Source organism: Nelusetta ayraudi, unplaced genomic scaffold, assembly GCF_046127955.1.
Source record: "Nelusetta ayraudi isolate G7.1 ecotype Tasmania unplaced genomic scaffold, CSIRO-AGI_Nayr_v1 ptg000026l, whole genome shotgun sequence".
Lineage (NCBI taxonomy): Eukaryota > Metazoa > Chordata > Actinopteri > Tetraodontiformes > Monacanthidae > Nelusetta > Nelusetta ayraudi.
In genome coordinates, this window is record NW_027466076.1 from 695,146 (window position 1) to 701,145 (window position 6,000).

Consider the following 6,000-nt stretch of genomic DNA (forward strand, 5'->3'; position numbering starts at 1 on the left):
CAAACGCCTGCTGCTGTGTGCGTGTGGGTGTGTGTGTTTGGCACCAGGGTCTTATGGGTAAGTGAGTCTGGCTCAGCCTCACTAAGAAGATCAATTTAAAACCACAAAGATAAACATGGGAATTTGTACAAAAAACAAAACAAAAAAATAACAACAACCTCGATTGAGTTTCAAAGATCCTTCACCCAGTCACACAACTACAACTCAAGGGTGGTTGGTTAGCGGAGACTAGCAAGGCTGAGCTGGGGCTAGCTCAACACACACACACACACACACACATATACATATACATACATATACACATATGGTTATTGCTGTTTTTTCTGATTGACTGAAAAACTAAAACACATGATTCAAAATGATTAAATCGTCTTTCTCGCTCCTATCTGAAATCCATCAACAGATCATGAAAGAAACAACCGTCTCTAATGCAGTTTCATGGCAGCTGCACGCTTCATTCAGTGTGATCATTCTTATTAAGAGAGCCAATTGAGAAATCATATGCCCGTCAGGTTTGCGCTGGACATTTGAGTGTATTCAAGACTGCGTCCACAAAAGTAGCCTTTTTTGTTGGTGAAGGAAGGAGATAAATGTGATTTTTTTTTATTTATTTTTTTTAAATGAAAGAACATTACTGGTTCTCCAGTGAACATCAATGAATCCAAAGAAAACATTCATCCAAATGCAGTTTTTACGAAGGAACTGGTTGGTTTTTGATGGGGGCTAAAAGTTTTTTTTTTTTTTTTAGCATCCTTACTTTAGCATGTAGCTCAAGTGCCCAGTAATTTGTTCCATTGATGCAGAGCCTCGGATGCTTGACGAATGTTGTTACAGTCACAGTTCACATTACTTTACTGTTGTTGTAGTAAGCATTGTTAGCAAATACAGCCGTTAGCCACACACTCAGTGCTGTAGCCAAGGTGAATCCACACAGTGGAGTCACCGAAGTTCTGCTGACTTTCTGGGTGGAAATGTTGACTTTTGTGTCAGAAAAAAAAACTTTATGAGCTTGAACTTTATGAGGGGAAAAAAAGGCTCTGATCAATATTATGGACTCCTGTGGGTACATTGAAAAGAAGAATGAGAACAAGAAGAACGCTAAGGCGGAGGCTAGCTCTAGCGCCCCCTAGTTGCTCCCCTCTAGATGTCTAGGTCTGAGCATGTTGACTGGGATCATCACACGAGAGGCCCGGACGGTGGAAACGTGTTGTCAGACAGAAAGACTCTTCTCTTGTCTCCTCTCATTTATTCATGGCGCCTGTGAGCAGCAGCGTGAAACCCACTGGACGGACGCACGCACGCACGGACGGACAAACGGCCAGTCAGGGTCATGAAATATTTACCCTGACAATAAACCGTCCCAGGATGGAGCGGAGCGGAGCTGAGTGGAGGCACTGGCGGGAAAAAACCAGAGCAGCTGAGCTGAAAAAAAAAACGGATCCTGTTCTTTCCAGGAAGTTTAAAGGAAATAAAAACCAACAACAAGAATCCCCCCCTGCGTTAAAACTCACGCGTAAACACAGAAAATCAAATAAAGCAAGAGAGCACAAGGGAAAAAAACAACCACAAACCAAACAAAACAAGGCAAAAAAAAAAAAAACCTATTGAAACACAGCAGACGCGCCAACACAGTGTTGAGATGTTTTTGTGTGTTTGATTCCTCTGGAAGGACCTGGTTCAAGTTTCAGCAGCAGATCTCACACAAGCCAAAAAAAAAATATATATATAACAAAAATCCCCAGAAGACAACAAACACACAAATCGACCACATTTTTCTGTTTCAACAACAGCAGCGCCTGATCAAAGCAGCTAGCGTTAACATTGGCCTCAGCCACGTGGGCAGAGTGGACCCTGATGCTTATGTTGTTGCTGGTGTTAGAATCCGTCCAATCTGCTGCTCCACTCTAATTATTAATATGCTGATAATACAAGAGAAAACTATGATGATTGGCCGATATGACTGCCTAGGTCCCAGGAGCCTCCGGCTGTAGCGTTTCTCTTAGAATGTCATTAGTTCATTTGTTCATTCACCAATTTCTTCCTTTGATCTGATCACCGATCCGAATCTATAAAAGTCTGTCCCGTAACGCTGTTAGCCTGGCCTGGCCTAGCCTAGCCTAGCTTAACCTAGCATCATGAACTTGATAAAGCTAACAAGTGTTTGAGTCCCACCCGACACCTTGAGACACCTGGAGTCGACATCTTGTTCCTGTGTGGGTGTGGCTTCTTGCTAGTCATCCCTGCAGCTGCTCCCACCGGCCAAAGACATCCAACCTGACTTCAGAAACAGCATTCCAGTCAAACTGGAACAGCGTTGCTTCACCTTCGCTGTGAGCCGTCATCTAAGTTTGTGTTGACCAGTTGCAAAAGAAGAAAATAAATCCATACACTTTTAAACCTAAGTCCAAAATTCAAAGTGAATCTGCCATCAGGCACGATTAGGTTGTGGAAGGTCAAAGGTCAGTGATGACTTACTGCCGCTGAACCCGGCCCATACTGCCATTGCCCCATCCTTCCTTAACGGCCCGAGTGACAGGCCGACCCAATCAGGGCGGTGGGGCGGCTGTATCCAGAGGAACCCACAGCGTCTTGGGTGGGAACAGCCAGAGAAGGTAGGTGGGCTGTGTGTGTGTGTGTGTGTGTATGGTGAGGGATTGGGGGACGGGGGGACGTTGCGGGGAGGGGAAGTGGAGAGGAGGGGCTGCAGCAGGAGACGAACGCCGGCTGTCAGCGCAGCGCCTAATGAAATGCCTGATTTGTTTGCTTTCCCGCCGCCTCGCATGTCACATGCAGCCGGTAGCCCGTTAGCTCTGCTAATTAGCTCTGCGGCTAGCCTAACGAAGGCGACAGAGGGGAGGCGGACAGCTGGAGGCTGAGACCAAAGAGTTGGGGGGGGGGGGGGGCGGTGAAATCAAATCCATTTATACAAGTTTGATGGTGGGGGTGGGGTGGGGGTGCATGCATGGCTTTGTTCTTACCGCTCCTGCTGCTGCTCCTGCTGCTGATGATGATGGTGGTGGTCGTGATGATGATGGCGATTATGATGATGAAAATAATGATGATGGTGATGACGATGATGATGATGATGATGATGGTGGTGGTAATGATGATGATGATGATGATGGTGGTGGTAATGATGATGATGCTGATGATTACGATGAATAAGATGATGATGGTGGTGATGATGATGATGATGATGGTGGTGGTAATGATGATGATGAAGATGATGGTTGTGATGATGATGATGAAGATGACGATGACGATAGAGATGATGATGATGATGATGATGATGATGACGATGACGATGACGATGATCATGATGATGACGATGACGATGATCATGAGGATGACGATGATCATGAGGATGACGATGATGATGATGGTGGTGATGATGATCATCATCATCATGATCATGAGTGAGCAACCAGGCGTGGCAGCGCACAACATCTTCCCACTTCCTTGTCTCCCCCCTCCTCCACCCGGGGCCGCCTCCTCCTCGCCCGCCTGCTGTGATCTGTGACTTTTTTATCTGTCAGCGCCCTGGTTGATGAACTGTGACACTGCAGCTGTCAATCACGGCCGAGCAACACGGTGACTTTCAGCAGTCACATGATCTTCTTGCAAAAAAAAAAGAAGCCATCCAAACAAGACAAAGTGGGTTTATGTGGGTCATATGTCCACCTACGAGCCAATAAACAGGTATCTGGGAAGAGGGTGAATCCTTCACGAGCAGAATATGGGAGCTGATTGGACAAATTGTTCCCACCTCTGCCGGCAAAACCACAAGGTTTTTATTTTTCTCGCTGCTGAGTCGGAGAGCTTGATGGCTTTCTGACCAATGAGACATTTACGGATGTGATTTTGGCACTTCCGGGCCTCCATACAGCCGTGTGTTGACGGCAGGGGTAGGAAGTGAATGTGACTACCGGGGCGAGCAACGTTAGGGGGAGAGAGAGTGAGTAAGAGAGAGAAAGAGAGAGAGAGGGCGTAGCTGGCAGCGTGCCTGATTAGAAGGAGCGCGCTCGAGTGGAAAACTCATTAAACAATGTTTAAGCCTCTTAATCAAATCAATAGCCAGAGTGACTCCCAGCCGACGGCTCTTATCGCTCGGCCTCTGTAATCAGGGCCAGCGAGGCCGGCCGGGATTTGGGAGCCAAAATAAACAAGCAAAACCAAGATGTTTGTCTCCGAGCGCTCAAGGAGTTGAAGTAGGAGGAGGAGGAGGAGACAGAGGAGATGAGGAGTGGAGAGAAGAAGAAGAAGAAGAAGAAGAAGAAGAAGAAGAAGAAGAAGAAGAAGAATATATCCACAAATTAATTCAGATTACTGTCAAATTAAGAATTTGTCACTTTTCTTTTTTTCTCTGCAAAGGCTGAAAACTGTTTTTTAGGATGATAAATTGATGTGAGCACTGACAACCTGGTCACTGACAATTAGCTGCTGAAAGCTCCTTCTTCTCGTCAGACCAATGAGCTTTGTCTTGATAGCCACAAAAGCAGGAAGTTGGCCACAGATTTTGAAACCACAGAAGAAGAAGAAGAAGAAGAAAAAGAGGGGATTTGGGAGCCAAATTAAAAAGCAAAACGAAAATGTTTGTCTCCAAGCGCTGAAGGAGTCTATACAGGAAAAGGAGAAGAAGAAGGAGAAGGAGATAAGGACTGGACAGGAGAAGAAGGAGAAGAAGAAGAAGAAGAAGAAGAAGAAGAAGAAGAAGAAGAAGAAGAAGACCAAGGCAAGAGTGATGAGCGCAATTTTCTTTTATCGGAAAAGTCCGCCAATGTTTTTTGAAGTGATTTATTTTCTCACCACTTCAAGAAAATAAATCAAGAAAAAATAAAAGCGCGCACACACAATATGCAATTAGAATGAACACACAACACTTACCACGAAAAACGCGTCATTTGAAACTTCGGACGTATGCTGGTATCATAATGTCTTGTTTCTCAATCTATGACAACCAAAATGATCATAATTTTCTTCTCAATTTTTAAGAAATATTCTCCAAAAGAATTCAACAAAGAGCGGCATCCAACTGGGAAACAAGATATACCGGAACTGCAGTTTAAACATCTCTATGGAAGTCGTCCAGCTTGGCCGTCATGCCGGAATGGGGATATGGATCTAAATCATCAGCGACAGCCAGATCAGCCCCTGGGGTCCCTGAGAGCCGACGGCTGCAGGAGCTCCAAGGAGCCGCGCTGAAACAATCAGAGAGAGATGTTTATCTGGATATCGGCCGGCACGCCGTGTTACACAGCGGCAGCGGGAAGAGTGTGACAGCGGCAGAACAAAAGCAGCAGAAGCACAAAAAGACAAAGGGAAGCGGAGAAGACATTTTTTCAGCGTTGGGAAATAAGATTAAATACATCCACACATGTGTTCAGATTACTGTCAAATAAAGAGTTTACCATTTTTTCTTTTTTTTCCCCGCAAAGGCTGAAAACTGTTTTTCAAGATGGTAAATTGAAGTGAACACTGACAGTCGCTGACAATCAGCTTCTGGAAGCTCCTTCCAGTCGGACCGGGTGTCTTGTGGCCAATCAGCTTCCTCCTGGTCGCCACAGTAGCAGGTAGTTGGCAGGAAGACTTTACTTTGAAACCACAGAAGAAGAAGAAGAAGAAGAAGAAGAAGAAGAAGAAGAAGAAGAAGAGTGCATTTCAGGCCTTAGGTACTGGGTTTTTAAAGGGACCCTGATCTGAGAGACGTTCCTGGTGTAAACACATTAGCGACACCTGAAGGCCGGATCTGGTTGAACACAGCAGGAGGACCAGGGGCACTTTGGTGGGTTCATATCTGAGGACAGCAGGACCAATAAGTAATCCTTCCTACTGTGAGACAGTAGGTGGCAGCACCTCCCAAGTTTATCTGTCGACCTTAAGCGTGGATATAAGAACGGACATTATTGGCAGCGATTTCTGCCAGTGGCCACTCTAGGTACTGCAGCAAAAAAAAAAATCCCACTGGCACACAAAAGCATTTTCCCCATAGAACCCATTACA